Raw genomic sequence first — 26196 nt, forward strand, 5'->3', positions numbered from 1 at the left:
ACAGGTAATTTAAACTTCTTTACACACTTTAGACACACCAAACACACTTACCTTTGTACTCATGCACCTATCACTCACCTGAACACCAACATCGCGACCCCTCCAAGTCCTTCAACACGACGGCCCGCCTGCTCTAACCTGGCGTGGTTTGGAGCCGTCGGGAATCCCACATGACACCCCTCAAAATAGGGATTAGACTAAAAACTGCCTGTTAACTACCTGTTAACAGGCAGTTAATTGGCACTAATCCCTTCCCGCCTTGGGTCAGTGGGACCCAGTGCGGGGCGGGTACCTGCCTCCCTTGAAACTTACGTGGAGGCGGGTTTTGGGCGGGATGGTGTCGGGACCACCGAATTCGGGATTTTTGCCCCCCGCACGCCTAAAATCTCACCTCACGGCACACTGAAAATCTGGCCCCACACCTTAAACACATAAAATCCCACAAATTCTGTGATGTGGGGGTCGAACTGGGGCATACTTCCAGTGGGGAAGTGCAATTTGGGCAGGAAACTAGATCTGTTGGTCTTCTGCCCCATAAACTTGCTCCACAAACATTTGGGGAGTGGGGGCAGATGCAGAGGTTTCTTTTGGCTGCCCCTGTTACATTTATCTGACATTTTAGGGAGTTAGCTGGGTAAACTCTGCTCAGTTTGTTCCAATAAGCCCAGTGGGTCTAAATCTGCTAAGGGTCAGTATAGGTTCAATTGTGGGTCTATTGAGTGATTCGAGAAGAGAGAAAAAAGGTAATCAATTTTTGGATGATTACCTTAACATCAATGAGGGGAATCATAAAAATGTTATGAGCAATTCCTTTCATTTTGATTCAGGCCTCAGGTGCTCCCTCTGGGAGTGGCAGGGTGCTGTTCTGAATTTCGCCTCCTTGTGGGGCAGATATCTTTGTTCCACCGCTATAGGCATGGGCAACCACCCCAAATCTTGGTATGAGCTTAGGGGGCAGAGCAAAGCAGCAACAGTCTTAACCTGTCACACTTCTGCTCTCTCAAAAGAGTCCATGGAATTTCTGCCCTAAAGTCTGTAGGAAATAATTTCTGAACTCGCCTGTAATCACCGTGCTAAGATTTCTTTCAATTTATTGACCAGTTGCTATGATTCATCTGATGCACATTTTTCCACAAGATTAGGTACACATTACATGATTTAACTAAATTGAGCAAAGAATGATTTGCTGGGAAACAATTCCCAGTGCAGATAGTAAAATGACTATTTTGTAGGACGGTTCAATATTAGGATTAGAAACATAGAAACATAGAAGATAGGAGCAGGAGTAGGCCATTTGGCCCCTCAAGCCTGCCCCGCCATTCAATGCGATCATGGCTGATCATCCAATTTCAGTACCCGGTCCCTGCTTTCTCCCCATACCCCTAGATCCCTTTAGCCTTAAGAAATATATCTAACTCCTTCTTGAATATATTTAATGAATTGGCTTCTACTGCCTTCTGTGGTAGAGAATTCCACAGGTTCACCACTCTCTGGGTGAAGAAATTCCTCCTTATTTCTGTCCTAAATGGCCTACCCCTTATCCTTAGACTGTGCCCCCTGGTTCTGGACTCCCCAACCATCGGGAACATCCTTCCTGCATCTCGTCTGTCCAGTCCTGTCAGAATTTTATAAGTTTCAATGAGATCCCCTCTCATTCTTCTAAACTCCAGCGAGTACAAGCCCAATCATCCCAATCTCTCCTCATATGTCATTCCTGCCATCCCAGGTATCAGCCTGGTGAATCTTCACTGAACTCCTTCCATGGCAAGAACATCCTTCCTCAGATAAGGCGACCAAAACTGCACACAATACTCAAGATGTGGTCTCACCAAGGCCCTGTACAACTGCAGCAAGACATCCTTGTTCCTGTACTCAAACCCTCTCACTACAAAGGCCAACATACCATTTGCCTTCTAAACCGCCTGCTGCACCTGCATGCTTACCTTCAGCGACTGGTGCACAAGGGCACCCAGGTCTCGTTGCACTTCTCCTTCTCCCAATCTATTGTCATTCAGCTAATAATCTGACTTCCTGTTTTTGCCACCAAAGTGGATAACCTCACATTTATCCACATTATATTGCATCTGCCATGATTTTGCATTAAATTATTTTAAGAGTGTGACATATATGAGATATCTGAATACATGTTAATAAAGGAAGGAATCACTGTAATACAGAGAAATGATATTGGGTCAAAAGATCAGGATAATGAAACAGTTTGGGAGGAGTTAAGGAATAATAAGGGGAAAAAAACACTAGTGGGCGTAGTCTATAGGCCTCCGAACAGTTGCAACTCTGTTGGACGGAGTATCAATCAGGAAATAGTTGAGGCTTATAATAAGGGAGCATCTATAATTATGGGGGATTTTAACTATCATATTAATTGGACAAATCAAATTGGGCAGGGCTACCTTGAGGATGAGTTCATTGAGTCTATTAGGGATGGGTTTCTTGAGCAGTATGTAACTGAACCGACCAGGGGGCAAGCAACCTTAGATCTGGTCCTGTGTAACGAGACAGGATTAATTAAAAATGTCCCAGTAAAGGATCCCCTTGGAATGAGTGACCATAACATGGTTGAATTCCATATTCAATTAGAGGGTGAGAAGGTTGGATCTCAAACAAGCGTGCTAAGCTTGAATAAAGGAGACTATGAAGGTATGAGATCAGAATTGAGTTGAGTGGATTGGGAAAATAGATTAAAGGGTAAGACGATACACGATCAGTGGTGTACATTTAAGGAGTTAATTTACAACTTAAAAAAAATATATTCCACTGAGAAGAAAAGGGTGTAAAAGAAAAGACAGCCATCCGTGGCTAAGTAAAGAAATTAAGGATAGTATTCGACTAAAAACAAGGGCATATAAGGTAGCCAAATCTAGTGGGAGGATAGAGGATTGGGAAAACTTTAAAAGACAGCAAAAAATAACAAAAAGATTGATTAAGAAAGGGAAGATAGATTATGAAAGTAAATGAGCAAAAAATATAAGAACAGATAGTAAGAGTTTTTATCTATATATATAAATCGGTACTTCTGTCTGTCATCCTGTCATTCTGTCTGTCATTCTGTCATTCTGTCATTCTGTCATTCTGTCATTCTGTCTGTCATCGCGTGTGCGTCTTGTGGGTATGCGCTCGAAAGTTACAGGGCGTACCTACGCGCGCGTTACCTCCAAAGAAAGCTTACGCTTCCGAGACGGTTTTAAGCGTATTTACCTTTCGGCCGGGCTAAAATTGCGCCCGCGGTATCCCAAAAACCTTCAACATTCCGCTCATTAGCATCTCATTATCCGCTCATTAGCGACAGAGTGACCTCGAGCTTGACCAATCGTACGCCGGGTTGCTGGCGTGTGCCGCCGGGCCAATCGGTGCGTGTGTGGCCGGGCTTTATCGTTCTGAACCGAGGTGAGTCGCCGCCATCTTGATTCCAAACTTTTCCTTTCTTTTTCCCGCTTTCTGCGTCTTAAAAAAAGACGTTGCTTTTAAAACACATGTTGTTTTAAAAAAAAATGATTTAGAAAGTAATTAACTTATCTAATCTCATTAATTTTCCTACCTTTCCCGTTTTCCAGTAGGCCTAGAAGCCTCGGCGTCTCCTCCGCACCCACGCCCCGAGCTTAGGCACCTCCCGGCCCCACTCGAAGGCTGGAGGGCCGAGCCTCAGCCAGCGCCGCTAGGGTGCGCGCGCAGCAGGAGCTGAGACGCGCTGTCTCTCTCTGGCTGGCCGGGGGGCGGGGCTTGCTGAGCGTCTAGCGTTACCCTGGCAACCCCGGCCGGCCGTCTCGCACAGCCGCAATCGGCGGTCTTCACCTCGGGGGGGGGGCCGCGACCCTCGGAGGGGGGAGGGCCGCGACCCTCAGGTGGGAGGGCCGCGACCCTCGGGGGGGGGCCGCGCGCGCAGCAGGAGCAGCTGAGACGCGGCGTCTCTCTCCTCTCTGGCTCGGCCCGGGGGCGGGGCTTGGTCAGCATCACCGTTACCCTGGCAACCGGGCCCGCCGGCCGCCAGAGAGAGAGCCGCGTCTCACCTGCTGCGCGCGCAATCGGCGGTCTTCACCTCGGTGGGGGGGCTGCGACCCTGGGGGGGGCCGCGACCCTCGGGGGGGCCCCCGCCCTCCCCCCACCCCCTTTTTCCCCCCCTCCCTTCCCCCCGCCCTCCTTCCCGCCCTCCCTTCCCCCCTCCCTTCCCCGCCCTCCCTCCCCCCCTCCTCTCCCCTCCCCCTTCCCCCCTCCCCTCCCCCCTCCCCTCCCCTCCCCTCCCCTCCCCCCTCCCCTCCCCCCTCCCCTCCCCTCCCCCCTCCCTCCCCTCACCCTCCCTCTCTTCCCCCCAGTCGCTCTCTCTCTTCTCCCCAGTTGCTCTCTCTCTTCCCCCCAGTCACTCTCTCTCTTCCCCCCAGTCGCTCTCTCTCTTCCCCCAGTCGCTCTCTCTCTTCCCCCAGTCGCTCTCATCTCTTCCCCCCAGTCGCTCTCTCTCTCTCTTCCAACAACAACATGCCCTCGAAAAAGCCTCGGCACCGCCGGGCACTTCAGCTAGTCTATATATATAAAAGGATGGATCTGTCTGTCATTCCGTCTGTCTGTCTGTCTGTCTGTCTGTATTGTATAAACTCGAAAGTTATAGAGCGTACCTATACGTGTGTTACATCGAAAGAAAGCTTACGATTCCAGAACCGTCATAAGTGTATTTACGTTTGGCCAGACAAAAATTGCGCCCGCGGTATCCAAAAAATGTTCAACATTCCGCTCATTATCCGCTCATTAGCATCGAGTGACGTCGAGGTCGACCAATCGTACGGTCGAGCGACCCGACGGTCGACCATCGTTGCTTGGCAGGGGCGGGTTCCTGGCGCTTGCAGGCGAGCCCTCCTAGAGTCGAGTGATGGGACGATTGACCAATCCTACGCTTCGGTGACCTGACGGTCGACCAATCGGTGCGTGTGTGGGCGGGCCTTATCGTTCAGAACCGAGGTGAGTCGCCGCCATCTTGATTCAAACTTTTCATTTCTTTTCCCACTTCTGCGTCTTTAAAAAAAAGTTGCTTTTAAATAAAACACATAGGCCTAGAAATTCGCTATCGCCGCGCCAGGTCTTTAGCGCCCGAAATTTAGCGCTCGCCCGGATTCCCGTAGCGCCCGCCTGAAATTCAGTTGCGGCGCCCCAAGACGGAGGCGGGCGCTATTGCAGGATTTGGCCGCCTCGCTTGGGGCGATGAAAGTCAATTTCAGGTGTCCAGCTGCCGCTGCGGCACCCGATGCGGTGCGGCAGGCTGGGGTACTGCAGGCCTCCTCCTTCTCTTAAGGAGGAGCTGCCTGCAGCCCGTGAGATCGCTGCTGGATTCCCCTGGCAAATGAGCCCGGCACCACGGAGAAGTGCCGGGCTCGCGGGAGTCAGACACCAATACCGCGGGGGGGTGGTGCAGAAGTCCGGGGAGGGAGGTGCGGCCAGGCGGCCGCCGGAAAGCGGCCAGCCGCCCCTCCACCTTTATGCGCCGGCCTCTCGGAGCTGCAAGGCCCCGTTTTTCAAACGCTGTTTGCGGCCGCTATGGGCGAGGCGGCCGCAACTGAATTTGGCCGTCAGCACGGAATCGCGTTGGAACCGGGGCGCTGCGCACACCGATGACGTCATCGGTGCTGGCGCAGCGCTACCGGCTAACGCCGATTTTAGGGACCAACTGAATTTCGGGCACTAAAAAACTTCCGGCGCAAACCACTCTTTAGCCAATAAGTGGGCGCAAACGCGAATGCATTTCTAGGCCATATTGTTTTTAAAAAAGTTAATTACTTTCTAAATCTTTTATCTAATCTCATTAATTTTCCTACCTTTCCCCGTTTTTGCAGGTAGGCCTCGAAGCCTTGGCGTCTGTTGCCAGCCATGCTGGACCCTAGGCAATTGTTTTGTGGCAAGCTCCTCCCACCCCTCACCCCGCCCCCCCCCGGCTGGGCCCAATTCCGAACCAGCGGCCAGCCATCTTGGTAAAGGATGGCTGGGCTCACTGCAACCTCCTCGCGCTTCATTCGGGGGGGGGCGGGGCTCGGGAGGGGAGGGGGAGCAGAGAGGGTTACCCCGGCAACCGGGCTCGCCAGCCGCAATCGGCCGCTCAGGCCCAGGCCCGGAGATCGGGAGGTGGAGAGGGGAGGAGGGTTACCAAGGCAACCGGGCCCGGCCAGCCGCAATCGGCCGTCTCAGGCCCGGTCTCGGGAGGGCAGGGCTCGGGGTCACCGTGGCGCTGCGCTCGGCATGTCAGTGCCTGGGGCGGCACGGAGCTCAGCGGAGCCATCGCCGGCAGTGGGGAGAGGGTCTGCTGGCTCCCCCACTCCCTTTCTCTCCCCCTCCTTCCCCCACCTCCTCCACCCCTCCCCTCTCCCCCACCCCTCCCCTCTCCCCACCCCTCCCCTCTCCCCCTCCCCTCCCCTCTCCCCCTCCGCTCCTCTCCCACTCCCCCTTCCCTCCCCTTCCCTCCCTCCCCTCCCCCTCCCCCCTTCCTCCACCCCTCCCCTTCCCCCTCCACCCTCCCCTTCCTACCCCCTCCCCTTCCTCCCCCCTCCCCTGCCCTCCCTCCCCCCTCCTCCCCCCCTCCTCCCCCCTCCCCTTCGTCCCCCTCCCCTTCCTCCCCCCCTCCCCTTCCTCCCCCTCACCCTCCCCTCCCCTCCCCCTCCCCCTCCCCTTACCCCCTCCCCTCCCCCTCCCCTCCCCCTCCCCTTCCCCTTCCCCCCAGTCACACTCTCTCTCCCCCTTCCCCTTCCCCCCTTCCTCCCCCTCCTTCCACCACCTTCCCCCCACTCCTTCCACCCCATTCCCCTTCCCCCTCCTTCCCCCCTCCTTCCCCCCTCCTCCTTCCCCCCACTTCCCCCCCCTCCTTCCCCCCTCCTTCCTCCCTTCCCAGTTGCTCTCTCTCTTCCCCCTTCCCAGTCGCTCTCTCTCTTCCCCCCCAGTCGCTCACTCTCTTCCCCCCCAGTCGCTCTCTCTCTTCCCCCCCCAGTCACTCTCTCTCTTCCCCCCCAGTCGCTCTCTCTCTTCCCCCACAGTCGCTCTCTCTCCTCCAACAACATCCTCTCGAAAAAGCCTCGGCACCGCCGGGCACTCTAGCTAGTAGTTATATAAAAAGAAAAAGGGTGGCTAAAGTAAATGTTGGTCCCTTAGAGGATGAGACCGGGAAATTAATGGTGGGAAATACGGAGATGGCAAAAACACTGAATGAATAATTTGTATCAGTCTTTACAGTAGAAGACACTAAGAATATCCCAACACTGGACAAACAGGGGACTATGGCGGGGAGGAGCTAAACACGATCAAAATCACTAAGGAAGTGGTACTCGGTAAAATAATGGGACTCAAGGCGGATAAATCACCTGGACCTGATGGCTTACATCCTAGGGTCTTGAGGGAAGTGGCGGTAGGGATTGTGAATGCATTGGTAATCATTTTCCAAAACTCCCTGGACTCAGCAAAGGTCCCGGCAGACTGGAAAACTGCTAATGTAACGCCCTTATTTAAAAAGGGCAGTAGACAGAAGGCTGGAAACTATAGACCGATTAGCCTAACATCTGTGGTAGGTAAAATATTGGAGTCCATTATTAAGGAGACAGTAACAGGACATTTGGATAATCATAATTTAATAGGACAAAGTCAGCATGGTTTTATGAAGGGGAAGTCATGTTTGACAAATTTGCTGGAGTTCTTTGAGGAAGTAACATATAGGGTGGATAAAGGGGAACTAGTGGACAAAGTGTATTTAGACTTCCAAAAGGCATTTGACAAGGTGCCACACAAAAGATTATTGCTTAAGATAAAAAATCACGGGATTATTGGTAATATTCTGGCATGGATAGAGGATTGGCTATCTAACAGAAGGCAGAGAGTTGGGATAAATGGTTCATTCTCAGACTGGCAATCAGTAACTATTGGTGTTCCGCAGGGGACAGTGCTGGGTCCCCAACTCTTTACAATCTATATTAACGATTTGGAGGAGGGGACTGAGTGTAACATATCAAAGTTTGCCAATGATACTAAGATGGGAGGGAAAGTAGTGAGTGAGGAGGACATAAAAAACCTGCAAGGGGACATAGACAGGCTAAGTAAGTGGGCAGAGATTTGGCAGATGGAATACAATACTGGAAAGTGTGAGGTTATGCACTTTGGCAGGAAAAATCGTAGAGCAAGTTATTATCTTAATGGCAAGAAACTGGAAAGTACTGAAGTACAAAGGGATCTGGGGGTCCTGGTGCACGAAACTCAAAAGGTTAGTATGCAGGTGCAGCAAGTGATTAAGAAGGCCAATGGAATGTTGGCTTTCATTGCTAGGGGGATAGAATATAAAAATAGGGAGATATTGCTTCAGTTGTACAAGGTATTGGTGAGACCGCACCTGGAATACTGCATACAGTTTTGCTGTCCATACTTAAGAAAAGACAAACGAGATAGGCGTTTCTGTGGCCGTAGACGTGAATCCAGGATGGTTTGTTGCCTCCCTGGTGCCAGGGTCAAGGATGTCACTGAGCGGCTGCAGGGCATTCTGGAGGGGGAGGGTGAACAGCCAATGGTCGTGGTCCACATTGGTACCAACGACATAGGTAAAAAGAGGGATGAGGTCCTGCATCAAGAATTTAGGGAGCTAGGTAACAGATTAAAGAGCAGGACCTCAAAGGTTGTAATCTCTGGATTACTCCCAGTGCCACGTGCTAGTAAGTATAGGAATGGGAGGATAGAGCAGATGAATGCGTGGCTAAAGAGTTGGTGTAGGGGGGAGGGTTTTACTTTCCTGGATCACTGGGCCTGCTTCTGGGAAAGGTGGGACTTGTACAAGTCGGACGGGTTGCACCTGAACCAGAGCGGGACAAATATCCTTGCGGGGAGGTTTGCTAGCACTGTTGGGGGGGGTTTAAACTAACTTGGCAGGGGGATGGGATACAGAGGGGAGCTGAAATAGGGGGGGATGTGCTGCCAATTATAGAGAAAAAAACAAGTCAGCTTGGTAGACAGGGCAAATATATAAGGGCAAGGCTGGATGGCATCTATTTTAATGCAAGGAGTCTTGCGAATAAGGTGGATGAACTGAAGGTGTTGATAAACACATGGGAGTATGATATTGTTGCTATCACGGAGACATGGTTGAGGGAAGGGCAAGACTGGCAGCTCAATATTCCGGGGTACAGAATCTTCAGGCGAGACAGAGGGGGAGGTATAAGAGGAGGGGGTGTCGCAATATTAATTAAGGAGTCAATTACTGCAGTAAGGAGGGATGATATATTAGCAGGGTCCTCTAATGAGGCCATATGGGTGGAGCTTAAAAACAAAAAGGGGGCAAGCACTTTGCTGGGAGTGTACTATAGGCCTCCAAACAGTCAGGGGGAGATAGAGGAACAGATATGTAGGCAAATCTCAGAGAAATGTGCAAATAATAGGGTAATAATAATGGGGGATTTCAACTTCCCCAATATTAAATGGGATAGTCAGAGTGTGAAAGGCTCAGAGGGTGTAGAATTCTTAAAGTGCATCCAGGAGAGCTTTTTGAGCCAGCATGTAGAAAGTCCTACAAGAGAGGGGGCGGTACTGGACCTAATTCTAGGGAATGTGGCCGGCCAAGTGGAAAAAGTGCTAGTAGGTGAGCACTTTGGTGATAGTGACCATAATATGGTAAGATTTAAGGTGGCCATGGAAAAGGACAGGGATGGGCCGGAAATAAAGGTTCTAAATTGGGGGAAGGCCGATTTTAATAGGATAAGGCAGGATCTGGCCAAAATGGACTGGGATCAGCTACTTGTAGGAAAATCCGCATCGGAGCAATGGGAGGCTTTCAGAAGGGAGATTGAGATCATACAATGGCAACATGTTCCCGTAAAGGTCAAGGGTGGTTCCAAAAACCACAGGGAACCTTGGATGACAGGGGATATACGAGAATGGATTAGGAAAAAAAGGAGGGCTTTTGGTAGATACAAAAGGCTAAAGACGGAGGAAGCCCTAGAGGAGTACAAAAAGTGCAGGGGGATACTTAAAAAAGAAATTAGGAGATCAAGGAGGGGCCATGAAATAACACTGGCAAGCAAAATAAAGGAAAATCCGAAGATGTTTTATAAGTATATTAAGGGTAAGAGGATAACTAGGGAAAAAATAGGGCCCATTTGGGACAAAAGTGGCAATCTGTGTGTGGAGCCGGAAGATGTAGGAGGGGTTCTAAATGAATTTTTTGCATCTGTTTTCACTATGGAGAAGGACGATGTAGACATAGAAATAGGGCGGGGGGACTGTGATATGCTCTAACATATTAACATCGAGCGGGAGGAGGTATTGGCGGTTTTAGCTGGCCTAAAAATGGATAAATCCCCAGGCCCGGATGAAATGTATCCCAGGCTGCTGTGTGAGGCAAAGGAGGAGATTGCGGGGGCTCTAACACATATATTCAGGACCTCTCTGGCCACAGGGGATGTGCCAGAGGACTGGAGAACCGCTAATGTAGTACCATTATTCAAGAAGGGTAGTAGGGAAAAACCGGGGAACTACAGGCCAGTGAGCCTAACATCAGTGGTAGGAAAATTATTGGAAAAAATCCTGAGGGACAAAATTTGTCTCCACTTGGAGAGGCAAGGATTAATCAGGGATAGTCAACATGGCTTTGTCAAGGGAAGATCATGTCTGACTAATTTGATTGAATTTTTTGAGGGGGTGACTAGGTGTGTGGATGAGGGTAACGCAGTGGATGTGGTATACATGGATTTCAGTAAGGCCTTCGATAAAGTCCCGCACAGGAGACTGGTCAAGAAGGTAAGAGCCCATGGAATCCAGGGTGCCTTGGCACATTGGATACAAAACTGGCTTAGTGGCAGAAGGCAGAGGGTGATGGTCGAAGGTTGTTTTTGTGACTGGAAGCCTGTGGCCAGTGGGGTACCACAGGGATCGGTGCTGGGTCCCTTGCTGTTTGTGGTCTACATTAATGACTTGGATATGAATGTAAAGGGTATGATCAGTAAGTTCGCGGATGATACAAAAATTGGTAGGGTGGTAAATAGCGAGGAGGGTAGCCTCAGTCTGCAGGACGATATAGATGGGTTGGTCAGATGGGCGGAACAGTGGCAAATGGAATTTAACCCGGAAAAGTGCGAGGTGATGCACTTTGGGGGGACTAACAAGGCAAAGGAATACACAATGAATGGAAAGACCCTAGGCAAGACGGAGGGTCAGAGGGATCTGGGTGTGCAAGTACACAGATCCCTGAAGGCGGCGGAACAGGTGGATAAGGTGGTAAAAAAGGCATATGGGATACTTGCCTTCATTAGCCGAGGCATTGAATATAAGAGCAAGGAGGTTATGATGGAGCTGTATAAAACACTGGTTAGGCCACAGCTGGAATATTGTGTGCAGTTCTGGTCGCCACACTACAGGAAGGATGTGATCGCGTTAGAGAGGGTGCAGAGGAGGTTCACCAGGATGTTACCAGGGCTGGAGCGCTTCAGCTATGAAGAGAGACTGGGCAGGTTGGGTTTGTTTTCCTTGGAGCAGAGGAGGCTGAGGGGGGACATGATTGAGGTGTACAAAATTATGAGGGGCATAGATAGGATGGATGCTGAGGAGCTTTTTCCCTTAGTAGAGGGGTCAATAACTAGGGGGCATAGATTCAAGGTAAAGGGCGGGAGGTTTAGAGGGGATTTGAGAAAGAACTTTTTCACCCAGAGGGTGGTTGGAGTCTGGAACTCACTGCCTGAAAGGGTTGTGGAGGCAGAAACCCTCACAACATTTAAGAAGCATTTGGATGTGCACTTGAAATGCCATAGCATACAAGGCTACGGGCCAAATGCTGGAATATGGGATTAGATTAGACAGGGCTTGATGGCCGGCGCGGACACGATGGGCCGAAGGGCCTCTATCCGTGCTGTATTACTCTATGACTCTATGACTCTATGACTCTGCACAAAGAAGGTTCACTCAGTTAATCCCGGTGATGAGGGGATGGACATATGAGGAGAGGTTGAGTAGATTGGGACTCTACTCATTGGAGTTCAGAAGAATGAGAGGCAATCTTATTGAAACATATAAGATTGTGAAGGGGTTGGATCAGGTGGATGCGGGGAGGATGTTCCCGATGATGAGTGAAACTAGAACTAGGGGGCATAGTCTTAGAATAAGGGGCTGCTCTTTCAAAACTGAGATGAGGAGGAACTACTTCACTCAGAGGGTGGTAGGTCCGTGGAATATACTGCCCCAAAAAGCTGTAGAAGCTACATCATTACATAAATTTAAAACAGAAATAGACAGTTTCCTAGAAGTAAAGGGAATTCAGGGTTACGGGGAGCGGGCAGGAATTTGGACATGAGTCTAGGTTCGGATCGGTCATGGCTCTGTGGGTAGCGGAGCGGGCCCAGGTGCTGTGTAGCCAGATCCTGCTCCTATTTTGTGTGTCTAATTCTGTTAGATTCAGGAGATGGTTCTGTGATAGTAGATTGGCGGTTAGGATCAGATCAGTCATGATCTTATTGAATGGCGGAGCAGGCTCGAGGGGCCGATTGGCCTACTCCTGCTTCTATTTCTTATGTCCTTATGTTCTTATCATTGTAAAAAAGCCCTATGGAATGATGCCAGGCAAGTTGCCATCTCAATATTATTTTTGTTTGGTGCTCCACGACAATTCCACTGAAACATCTTTACCAAAAGGTTAATAATTAAAATTATCTGGTCAATGTAAGAATTGCGTATTGAAATTTGGTCACTTCTTAGGTATCGGAATGCCAACTTGTAGTTCAGCAAAGGGTCATTAATCTTGTTAACAAAAATATGGCCCAGTTACAAGCCATTAAATGTATCTCGTTTATACCTTTGTACAGAGATAATTAAATGGTTTTATGCATAAAATGGTTTTAAGCACTGAAGCACTAAACCTTAACACATGCATTCATTAACAATATGGAGCCAAATGGACCTTACATATTTTAATTTTGCTACAGCTAGGCTTTCTACTTATCCCAAATGTGCTTATTATGCAAATTACCAAATGTTACTGCTCTGGGTTGGACAAAACAATAATTGATTTGGCAGATACTTTCAGCAATTTGCTTAACAAATACATGTAGCTCTATATAGGCCCAGTCCAACTGTAATATGTTTGTCAGTAGAAATTCTTGTTTAAAGGAGCATGTCATACACGGCCAAGACAAGGCAATTGACCATATGATTGGTGATGTGATGACATCTGCTCTGACAATTTAAACAAGCACAGTTTTAGTAAAAAGTGACTCACACATTTTCTTCAGTAACACACAGGACCCAAAATTCCATGGACATTGATTCTGGCAGTTGCGATAGGGCCACGCCCTGTAACATTAATCCCCCCTGCAGTTTGTGGGGTCAATATGAGGGCACCTTATTTAATGCCCAGTTAGCCTATGCGCCAGAAATCTGGGGCAGCTACCCACCCACTGGGGGGAAGGGGCCCAGGTCCCACGGACCCTGTCAATGCACCGAACGTTCCCCCAAATGGGAGGGATAATCCCAAAAGTAATTGTTTCATAAACGTTGACCTTGTAGGGGGTTTGGCGTGTGCCCAGTCAGCTCTGCCCCTGACTATCTCTGAGCGGTTCGAATCGCTCCCACACCCCCTGGGTTCTAGACACCGGACTTAGGTACAGGCGGTGATACAGAAAAACGAGTAGACAAGTGGTTTGATGCAAGAAAACCGTAATTTTTATTAAAGGCAAAACAAGATCACAATACTGAGAATTACTAAGATAATTACAGGCATATAAAAATAATACACTTATTTGGGAATGGGGAACACACAGCACATTGAGGGAACAAACACATTAAAATCCCCTTATCCTTATCCCACCCCCTATACCTAACTAGATTAAGCTATGAGGGGCCAGGGATTCATGCTCACCAATTCGAAACCTGTTGACCTTCTTAACGGTTGTGAGTTTTGGGGTCCACTCTTGCTGTCCTTTGGGGTACGTCATTGCCACATGGTCACAGGGCGCGGCGATGGAGTTGTTTGTGCGAAGCACCCTCCTTTTCCTCAGTTAACGTCTTCGTCAATTCGCGATGGGTCTTCTTCTTCTTCCTCGGGCGGTTTGGTCGCTGACGGGTTTTATAACAGTTGGGGTTCGGCTGGCGGTTTATATTGTCAATATGCTTTTACTACCCATGCTTTGAACACCAACTTATTCTTCATTGACGCTGCTATCCATGCTTCAAACGCCAACTTATTCATCAAACGCCAGCTTATAACTAGGCCGTTTGTCCCCCAACACATCTTTCCGCTGCCCTTCTCTGCATTTACCGGTTTACCGTTTTCTTCGTCTCGTCTTGTCTCGTCTCGTCTGCCCATTTGTGGCCCTGTATGTCCTGTGTCTTTTCGAATCGGGTCTCGTTCTCCTCCCCCGTTCGGCCCTCGGTGTAGTAATGGGCGTCCTTGATGTTGAGCGGCACGGGGAGCGAGAAGAGAGCCTGCCACGAGGCCAGGGCGCGAGCGAAGAGCAAGCGGCCAGAGCAAGAGCAAGAGTCAGAGAGAGCTTGGCTACCAGTGGGCCTACAATTATACCTGGTTCTTCATCCCTTATCTGCGCGCTAAATCAGCTCACTCCTTTGTCTAACTGTTGGCGGGCTCGTCCAAAATGATTACAGCCATTTACTTTAATGGCTTTTGGGGCGGTTGTCTCCTGATTTAATGGCTTCGATATCCTGGTTGTTTGTTATTTATGAAATTTAATTGTCCTTATCCTGGCTTGGTGGTTACTGTGAGCTGTTACCGATTATGTATGCAGAAACTTAATGGCCTCGATTAGGCCCATTCTGACTTGATCTTTTCCAAGGTGAATGAATGCATATTCTGTGTTTACCTAGCTGTCTGGCTTCACAAAGTCTTTCACAGATTCATGCATTTTAGGTTTCGTTTCAGGTTTTGAAACGTGCCTGCCTTTTTGCAGGGCCTTGCTTTTAAAATCCTGTACTTTTGGTCACGAGGTTGCAGAAGCCATTTTGGGTACCCTTTCTTTTTATAACTTGTCCATACAGGGTCCCTTTAACCATAACTTTTGGGGAATGTGGGAATTTTGAGAACCGTACAACCTCTTCAGACATCCACACCACATTGTTTGGGCCCACATATGCCCTTGTGGATGTTGATATCTCTCTTGGCGTACTGGCTGCTACTGGTACATTGGGTCCCTATTCAAAGTCAGGAGCAAGAACTCCTGATTTACAGAGCCCTCACCCCTTGGCCCATCATTTACCTTGGAAGGGACAGGCAGGAGTTCCGCTCCTTACATGCAGGAGTTCCGCCCCTTACGAGTGAAAGGGTAAACTAACAGAACAGGCTTTCAGCAATACCTGATGTAACTAGGTATCCCCTGTTTCTTTGGACGTTCCCGCCAAAGTTATTGCATAGAATTACATACATCTTTACAGCACACAAACAGGCCACTTGGCCCAAATGATCTATGCTGGTGTTAATGCTCCACACGAGCCTCCTCCCACCCCACTTCATCTCATCCTATCAGCATATCCTTCTATTCCTTTCTTAAACCCCTCTCCCCTGCCTCCTCCACCCTCACCTCCAACAAAAAGTGTGAGGAGCTCATGGACTTCCTTTTTCACTAAGATTGAGACCATCTATTCAGCTGCCTCTTCCACTTCCCTTCCTTCCCCTAGCCCACCAGGCCAAACATCCTCTAAGGTTCCCCCCTACCCTAGTCCTGAACTCACATCTTTCTCCAGTTTCTGTCCGATATCCCCTCATGCCTTCTCTGAACTCAGCTTGTCCATGAGACCCACTTCCTGTTCCCTTGACCTTAGTCCCACAAAACTGCTGACCAGCCTACTTCCCTTCCTGGTTCCCATGTTAGCTGATATTGTTAACGGTTCTCTCGTCTCGGGTACCGTCCACCTCTCCTTTAAATCTGCCGTCATCATCCATCTCCTCAAAAAAACAACCCTTGACCCCTCCATCCTTGCAAACTAATTCCCCATCTCCAACCTCCCTTTCCTCTCCAAAGTCCTTGAACATGTTGTCACCTCCCAAATCTGTGCCCAGCTTTCCCGTAACTCTATGTTTGAATCCCTTCAATCAGGTTTCTGCCCCTGCATCAGTATCAAAACGGCTCTTATCAAAGTCACAAATGACATCCTTTGTGACTGTGGCAAAGGTAAACTATCCCTCCTCATCCTTCTCGACCTGTCTGCAGCCTTTGACGCAGCTGACCACTCCATCCTCCTGCAACTGTCATCCAGCTGGGTGGGACTGCACTCTCCTGGGTCCAGCCTTATCTAGCGAATTGTAGCCAGAGAATCACCTGCAATGCCTCCTGTTCCTGCTTCCTCACTGTTACCTCTGGTGTCCCCCAAGGACATAACCTTGGCCCCCTTCTATTTCTCATCTACACGCTGATCCTCGGCGACACCATCCAAAAAACAAAGCATTAGTTTCCACATGGACGCTGCTGACACTCAGCTCAACCTCACCACCAATTCTCTCGGCCCCTCCACTGCCTCTAAATTGTGAGAGTGCTTGTCTGACATCCAGTACTGGTTGAGCAGAAATTTCCTCCAGCGAAATATGGGTAAGACCAAAGCCATTGTCTTTGGTCCTCACCACAAACTCTGTTCCCTAGCCACTAACTCCAACCCTTTCCCTTGCAACTGCCAGAGGCTGAACCAGAATGTTCACAAGCTTGGTGTCATATTTGGCCCTGAAATGAGCTTCCAACCTCAAATCCACGCCATCACTAATACCACCTATTTCCACCTCTGGCACGTCTCCTTACTCCATCACTGCCTCAGCTCATCTGCTGCTGAAACCCTCATCCATACCTTTATTACCTCTAGAATTGACTGTTCCAACGCACTCCTGGCTGGCCTTCCACATTCTACCCTCTGTAAACTTAAGGTCATCCAAAACAATGCTACCTATGTCCTAACTCCCACCGAGCCCTGTTCACCCATTACCCTTGTGCTTGCTGAACTTCCGGTTAAGCAATGCCTTGATTTTAAAAGTCTCCTCCTTGTTATCAAATCCCTCCATGGCCTCGCCTCTCCCTATCTCTGTCATCTCCTCCAGCCCCTCAAGCCTCCGAGAAATCTGCGCTCCTCTAATTCTGGCCTCTTGAGCACCCCCAATTTTAATTGCTCCACCACTGGTGGCCGTGCCTTAAGCTGCCAAGGCCCTAAGCTCTGGAATTCCCTCCCTAAACCTCTCCGCCTTGCTACCTCTCTTTCCTCCTTTAAGACGCTACTTAAAACCTACCTTATCTGCCCTAATGTCTCCTTATGTGGTTCGGTGTCAAATTTTGTTTTATAACGCTCCTGTGAAGCACCTTGGGATGTTTTACTATGTTAAAGGCATTATATAAGTATATAAGTTGTTGTTTCCCCCTCATGTAATTACCTAACTTCCCCTTAAATGCATCTATGCTTTTTGCCTCAACCACTCCCTGTGGTAGTGAGTTCCACATTCTCACCACGCTCTGAGTGATGAAGTTTCTCCTGAATTCCCTATTGGATTTATTAGTGTCTATCTTATATTTATGACCTCTAGATTTGGACTCACCCAAAATTGAGTCTACCCTAGCAAACCCCTTCATAATTTTAAAGACCTCTATCAGGTCACCTCTCAGTCTTCTCTTTTCTAGAAAAAAAGAGGCCCAGCCTATTCAGCATTTCCTGATAGTTGTACCCTCTTAGTTTTATATCATCCTTTTAAAACTTTTTTGTACTTATATTTCCTTTTTGTAATATGGAGACCAGAACTGAAAACAGTACTCTAAGGGGGTAATTTTTTCGAGGTGTTAGCGGGCGCAATTGGTGGTGGATCGGGTGGGAAAAAGTTTTTTTCCAACAGCAGGTCGGGACCCCACTGTCAACCCACCACCACGCGCCTTTCCCAAATGTTGGGGCTGTCAACACTGAGCAGACCCGACACGCAGCGGCGGGGTAGGCAAATCAGGTCATTATGACCTTGTTAACAGACGATTAAGAATTATTTTGAGCTCACTTTCAGAGTTTCCCAGGTTTCCCATGGGGTCTACACTGCTTGGGGATCACATCAGGTAAGCAGGTCCTGAGTCGAATGGCCATGGAATCATCTCATTACTTAACAGCTGCAAATGTGCTAAAAAAGCTCCCATCACACAGCTGTTCACTTTCCAAGCTCAGAAGTTGTTGCTTACTGCATTTGGAAGACAGATTGAGCTTTATGCAGGTTGCAAGTATTTGGAGTAAACTCTCTACCCAATGTCACCTCATTGGAACAACCTCTCTCACCATTGACAGATCGTAAGTTTACCTGCCATCTATCACATCAGCATCAGTGTCCTTGAAACTATCTCATAGAATCCCACCACGATCAGCCCAAACACCAGTAGCACCAGCAGCACCAATAACAACACCAACCTTCTCCACAATCAACTGATGCTGCACAGGACACAGGGCATCAGCACCCAACCACAATGCTGCCCGGGATGCCAGGGATGGACTCACTATGGCCAGATTTATTTCACTTGACGCTGTACACCCTGGATGCAACATGATGCACCACCACACAACAACACCATAAAGCATCCATACAATGCCCAAGCCATTCCTTTCACACTCATCGCCATTGTGGGGGGTACCATTATGCCTCACCATTCACTACAACTCATTAAGCCACTCCCAAAGCTGCACAAAAATCTGTCCAAGAAGTGTTCAAAATAAAGATTTCAATGTTTGACAGCACATTAACAGAAACTTCACGTGAACATTGGCTAAAACACAAATGCCTACCCTTGTGTGTTGTTAGTTGGTATGATTGGACTAGGATGAGGATGAGTGTGAGGGGTAGCTAGTGAGATGGGGATGTGATAATGTAGATAGAGAGGAATGGATGGAGGTGCAAGGTAAGTTGGTGTGAGTAAGGATGTGCAGGAGTAGGGTAGGGAAGGCAGAGTGATCGGGATGTGATGAGTGGCACAGCAGGATGAGGTTGAGTGTGGCTTTGCAGTGATGTTCCGTGATCTACATGAGATCATTGTAAGGTTTGCGCCACTGTAGCCTGGTCCTCCTGATGACATCCCTGCTTGTGTCCTTCTGTGCACTGTGAAACCAGGCTGCATTGGTCTCCTGGGGAGGTCTCTTCCACCCATTGGAAGGTAAGAGAACCTCCCTGCGTGCTGTGACTCCCTCCATAAGCATATGGAGGGAGTCATGGGAGAGCCTGGGTGCAGCCCTGTGCCTTTGTGCAGTGCTTGTCAGTTTTTGCAGCACCTCAATGCTGTAGAACACTGACAGCACAACTGTCAAAATCATTTTTGCACATGGTCCCTTTAAGGAAACTGGCAATGACGCATCATCAAATGACGACATCAGACACGCTTCCTTCAATTAGCCGGCAAACACGCTGGGCAAGCTTAACAGCCCAATCAGGGGAAAATCATTTTGCACAGCAGGCTGGATCCAGCAGCGAGGCCGGGACTGGCCTCATCAAGCAAAACTCCAGAATATTTATATATCATCACTGCTCCATTCTTCAACCGACTTGGTGTCCTCAATAGATAGTAACCCCCTCCCCCAAACCAGGAACCTGGAAATCACGGCCAATGATTTCCGGGTTCCTGGTTTTGGGGGGAGGTGGGTATTATCTATTGAGGACACCAAGTTGGCTGATGAATAGATAAATATTGTAGAGTCTTGCTTGATGATCTTTGTGATTACCACACGGACTGCAGCAGTTTAAGAGCGGCTCACCACCATCGTCTCAAGGGCAATTAAGGATGGGCAATAAATGCTGGCTTTGCCAGCGAGGCCCACGTCCCAGGAACGAAAAAAAAATCAGGAATTTTGTGTACAACTGTCTCTTAGGCTGATAACTAGTTGTGTTAGAGATTTAGGCCTAGAAAATGGACATTGGCAAAATCCTGCCTCGGGTTTACGGTCACTGAAAATGGCCGCAGTCCTACCGGGCAAAAATTTGCGCTGGGACTAAAGATTTTTAGCCCAGTGCTAAGTTACCGTGTAACACCCTCCTGATGGCGTTAGTGGAGGCATTTGACCCAAAGTTCGTGTCCAGGAGCGGCGTTCCAGCTTTTTACACCCTCTGGGAGCGAGGCTGTGGATTTCACAAGGAATTGTGGGCAATTAAAAGGGCTATGAATTATAGGGGCAATGCGTTCTGAACTAATAAAAATTAAAATGAAGTGGAAAAAAATTCAGCTTTCAGCCCTTACTGACTTTCATTAAAAAAATTAACATTGAAGCAACGTCCCAAATGGCAGCCTTCAGCACTTAAAGCTGAATTTCCTTCCGCACCTCAAAAATGGGAAAAGTGCTTCAGCACTAACACAAATGGCTTAGCAAGCCAGGGAAGGGGCACCCAGGGCCTCGCATGCAGCACTCCAGCTTTGCGCAGGGGGGTCAACACTGCAAGAGAGGTCCTCTACCCACAGGGGCCAGGAGGCCTTCCAGAAAGAATGTTGTGGGACTACATCACTGAGGCCATCACTGCTAGGAGTGTCACCTCCACCACCTGGCGCCAGTGCCCAAAGAAGCTTCATGACCTTAAACCACTGGTCAAGGTCAGTGAATGAATCTTCAAAAGCCGTCTCCTACCAACTGCATCACTAGCCTTACACACTGCTCAATGCATGACTCCCCCCCACCCATCACTCACCTACCAACAATCTGTACCAATTATGAGGCACATCTCCCATTCCTAGCCTCACCTCACCCCCTTGGAGGATATGATGCTGGCAGAGGCTTGGCTGAGCCCGTGGCCAGCAGCGGGGCAGAAAGGATACAAGATGCTGGCATTCTCATAAGTTATCCTCCTTCTCGCATGCACCTCTTGCTTTCCCGCCCTCCCCTCACCACAAACCTACCCTTGTGCCTTCTTCTTTTTACACACCCAAGAAATGCAGCCTAGCCAGCAGTTGGCCAAAAAGAGGTAGAGGAGAAGAAGAAGAAGAAGAAGAAGAAGAAGAAGAAGAAGAAGAATCACTCAATTTGACACTCCCAGCCACCAGCTCCTCAAGGTTGACCAGCAAAGCCATTTGTAGTGTCCCCCACTGAAAGTCAATAGCCTTCCACTAGCCATGCTGCAGCCACTGGGGTAGTACTGCATGACATCACTAGGATAGGCAAAGGCACACGCAAGATAATCACTAAGAGAATGTATGAGGGTAATGAGTTGATTTCTTGATGTCATATTGGATGGATAGACATATAACATTGGATTGGAAAGTTTGCTTTGGTGGCTTTTATTTCAGCATTGTGGTCAAGAGGATGCTGTGATGGTCAGTAACAGAGGGAAGGTAAGGTGTGGGACTAATGTTGAAAGGGGAATTGGAGTTGTGGTCACTGGTACTGCAGGTAGATGATTCCATCCCGGATATTCCAGCCAGAAAGGGTCTATCTGGGTTGCATCCTTCTTTCTGCTTCCTCCTCATTGGCTTCCTCCTCGTTGGTTTCCTCCTCTTCAGTTTTGACGTCTTCGGCTTCTTCCTTTTATGTTCTTCCTCTTCTGTGTCTTCCTCTTGCCTCTCCTAGAGGATGCTGTAAATCTGAAATGACAGCATAAAATGCTGGAAATACTCACCAGATCAGGCAGCATCTCGATCTGAGATGTGAACTCTGTTTCTCTCTCCATGGATATTGCCTGACCTGCTGAGTATTTGCAGCATTTTCTGTCTTCTCAGAGGCCTTCTTTTACCATCCGAGGCCTTGCAAGCATCCAGCAGAATTCGCTACACACGTAAAAAACTTTTACCATCCATTGCACCAAGCCACTATTTCAATAAAATATAAAAAATCCAGTCCAAAAGCTTAAATACAAACTTACCTTAAAGTAGCCATGGTGTGGAGATGCTGGTGTTGGACTGGGGTGGAAAAATGTAAGAAGTCACATAACACCAGGTTATAGTCCAACAGTTTTATTTAAAATCACAAGCTTTCGGAGCGCTGCTCCTTCGTCAGGTGAAGTGGAGAGATGCATAAAGACACAGCTTATATAGTCAGAGAATAATGCCAGGTGATTACAGGTAATCTTTCTAATTGCCATTTATCACACCTCGGCAGAGAGATAATCACAGCAATCAAATGTGTGAATGGTGTCCAAACAGGAAAGTCAGGAAAACATTACATCAAAGAACAATGAGGTGGGGTCACAAGGGGTCAAATGTTGCAGATGCTGGGGTCTGTATGAAAAACAAAAAACAGACAAAAAAACATTTTTTTTGCTGGAAATCACAGCAGGTCCGGCCGCACCTGTGTAGAGAGAACAAGCCAACGATGACTCGAGTCTGGTGGGGTTACATGTAGCGTGACATGAACCCAAGATCCCGGTTGAGGCCGTCCTCATGAGTGCGGAACTTGGCTATCAGTTTCTGCACTACGATTTTGCGTTGTCGTGTGTCTCGAAGGCCGCCTTGGAGAATGCTTACCCGAAGATCAGAGGCTGAATGTCCTTGACTGCTGAAGTGTTCCCCGACTGGGAGGGAACACTCCTGCCTGGTGATTGTTGCGCGGTGTCCATTCATCCGTTGTCGCAGTGTCTGCATGGTCTCGCCGATGTACCATGCTCCGGGGCATCCTTTCCTGCAACGTATGAGGTAGACAACTCTCCACTTCACCTGATGAAGGAGCAGCGCTCCGAAAGCTTGTGATTTCAAATAAAACTGTTGGGCTATAACCTGGTGTTGTGTGACTTCTTACATTTACCTGAAAGATGTGTGTGTCCCTTTAAGAGGTGCTGACAGTGCCTCTGTCAGTTTGCTTGCTGGTTAGGTTTACCTGGCATGCTTAGGACCCAGCACTGAACTCAGCACTAGGGTCAAAGTTCGCCGTGGTGTTATTAAGTGCATGCTCACAGATGTCACCACTCTGCCATTTTTCTTTTCAGGGCGCTACCTCTTAACGGCAAGGCTACTGGGGCCACAAAAATGGAGGACGCCGCAAGACCTGGTGGAAGAGCAGCGGCCTCCATTTTATCGACATTACGCCACACTAATGAGTGGCGATAAGGTATGGAATTTCTCCCCCTTAATATGAGAAAAAAAATTTCAGTAGATTACTCTACGTCATATCAAAGTGAGCCTTTGGCTTAATGGTAGCATTCCTGCCTCTGAGTCAGAAGGTGCAGGGTTTGAAACCCCCTCCAGGTAGTCTTGGCAAATGAAGACAGGAGCTTTGGCTCTGAATTTTGAGTTGACATCTAGTGGGATACTTGCTGCTGGTGGGTGTCGGTAGAACCCCTCATTGTATGGCTTGTGGAAGCCCACAAAACCCTCCTGCCCTATAGGATGAACACCCTATTGGCTGGTATAAAGATGATTACAGCCATGAAAAGAGCGATCATGTTGTGGCCTGTCAGATCTGTGAATCACAGAAATCACAGAAACCCCACAGTGCAGATAGAGGCCATTTCGGCCCATCGAGCCTGCACCGACACATATCCCACCCGATCCCCGTAACCCCTACACCAACACATATCCCACCCTATCCCCGTAACCCCACGTATTTAATCCCCCTAACACTAAGGGTCAATTTATCATAGCCAATCAACCTAACCCGCACATCTTTGGACTGTGGGAGGAAACCGGAGCACCCGGAGGAAACCCACGCAAACACGGGGAGAATGTGCAAACTCCACACAGACAGTCACCCGAGGCCGGATTCGAAGCCGGGTCCCTTCTACCACTACACACTATTCTGCAAGGGAAGAGTGTGATGATACGAAAACAACAACTCCATCTCATTCCAGGAAGTAAGCTTGCCTGCAAATTCCGCATTGCAAAAAGAGCCCTCGAAACTGAGCTTTTTACCCCTGGAGGATGAATTGGGAAAAATGTGACATTTTGCAAACTTTTTGGAGCATAGTCAATTCTTAACTGTTCTGCTTCACTGTGACCTTTATACCCCAACTGTAAACATATTGCCATGCAGGGCCACAAGCAGTGATAGCAATGTAGCATGGCAACAGCACACATCCCAGTGCATCACAGCACTGTGTTCAGTACTATTTTGCCTTGACAGAGCTGAGCAGTTATGTTTGATTTTATACAAATGCATTCTTAAATAATGAGAATGTGTTAATATTTCGCAGCAGAGCAGAAACTTGCAGCAAAGTCCTGAATTTAAAACTTTAAAAACAAAACATAGAAGTTTCAAATATTTATTTTGGCTGTGGTAGCAGTAATGTGTAATCACAAAAGAGAGGGGTACATTGAAACCACCTCGTGGAAACAGTGCCCTGTAAATTGCATAGGTGCCTTCGAGCTTTGGAGGAAAATTGCCTGGTAAACTATCCGCAATATGTTCAAAGTGGAGTTCACCTTAAAAGATGCCCACATAAAATGGAGTTCAGCTATTGACCTGAATGCTGGGAAGTGGCTGGAAACAGGCTAATCCAAACCATTGAACTATAAAGGTTTTTAGCTAATACAATTCTCTCAGTTGATCAGGCCATAAAGCTTCTAAGTTAATTACACCATGAAGGCTTGTTAAAAGCTATTATCACTGGACTCAAATAATTTATAATAACACTTAGGGGGATAAAGATGTCACATCTCCCCATTTGTTTGGAGAAAATCTTGAGAAATGCAAGATGATTATAGGGAGATTATAAAGCGCAGACACGAAAAGTCTGTCATGCTCGGGTAAGGCCATGCTTCAATGTTGTTTGACATTCCCAGGAACTCCACAGCGTTCTTACAAGCTTTCCATCGCATCTATTTGTTTTTAAAACATAAGTTGAGGAATGAGGCCTGCTAGAGATTGGCCTTATTTCTGCCCATCTCTTTTGTCTTTTAAAGGCCCTCCCTCCCCTCAAATCCCAAAAGAGTGTTCAACCAACAGCAGAGGGGAGGAAACAAATTCATTTTGAAAGTGAAACCTGAATCTCACTTATGACTCAGCTAGGTTTTCCACCAGCTTAGCACCGTCAGTGGTAGATGCAAAACCAGAAGTCCACCATGAAGGCATTAATACAGTTACCATAAGAAGAGCAGGCTATAATTGTTCAAGTGCAAGAAAGTGTTTTAGGATTGTACATATAAGTAAGTTTTTTTTATTTGTTTATGGGATGTGGGCCTCGCTGGCAAGGCCAGCATTTATTGCCCATCCTTAATTGCCCATGAGAAGGTGTTGGTGAGCCGCCTTCTTCTGTGAAGGAATAAGCCATATTTCAGAAAGATACACCATAATATGAACAGAATTCTGATATTTATTAATACATGATATACTGGGTTTAAAAATCTAAAGCCTCGGAGACACAAACTGTAAACAGAAATACAGGCTTCTGAGATAAAGATCAGTTGTTTAACAAAGTTGTAAACATACAAGCTTTGAAATGGGAATTAGTTAAATATACTAAAACAATGACCCTATTGAAATGGCAGTTTGGCGCTTCCAAAACATCTGGAGTTTGGAGGGAACACAATGAAATACCCAGTTTAAGGTGTTATAAGCTAACACTCAGGGAAACAGAAACAGAATATTAAAAAAAACATGTGCCTTTGAAAAGATGACATCAAGTAAAAGAAACACCTGCTGGTCAAATAGTTTTTATGTTAAACTTGGAAGACAGGAAACATAAGATATGCAACCAATTGAGATAGCTAGAAAACAAGTAAACACTCTGGTTAAAGTGGTTTTAATTTACATATAGTAAACATGGGCCTAGAAATTCAGTTGTGTTCGCCAGCCGTTAGCGCCATAAGAGGGGTAGATTTCGAGCGCTAGGCACTTAGCGCCCGGGCGCAGGCCGATCTGCGTCTACGCCCAACTTCAGTTGACATTTAGCGCCGGCGCAAAGTGTTTGCGCCCGCTCAGCTGCGCGCGCAGCTTGTGACATCATTTCGTCGTGCAACGCTGTTTGTGCGCCCCAAACCGGAAATTCAGTGGCACCCGCCCAATGTGGGCGTGGCGCTGTTAAGAACTGTGAAGTGGAACGCAGCAGAGGCCCTGCGGGCCTCGGGGAGCGCTAATTAAAGGGCACTTAGACTGAACTATAAAGGCCAGCCATTTTGCTGCAATGACTTTAGTGCTTTGGATTTCTGGACAGAGACCAAGGAACAGACCTTACTGATTTGGGACAACATAGGAGAGGTATTTTTGGCTTCTGGCCAGAGCTTGGAAATTTGACTCATTGTGATTTCACTGTTTGCAAGTTTATTATGGGGGCTGCATGGGGTTCCAACCCTCAGTTCCAGCATTATGTGCGAAGGGCTCGCAGACGCCGTGTGAGAGGGC

The sequence above is a fragment of the Somniosus microcephalus genome, chromosome 1 (assembly GCF_052327205.1).
Source record: "Somniosus microcephalus isolate GS21.2 chromosome 1, FLI_Smic_1.0, whole genome shotgun sequence".
NCBI lineage: Eukaryota > Metazoa > Chordata > Chondrichthyes > Squaliformes > Somniosidae > Somniosus > Somniosus microcephalus.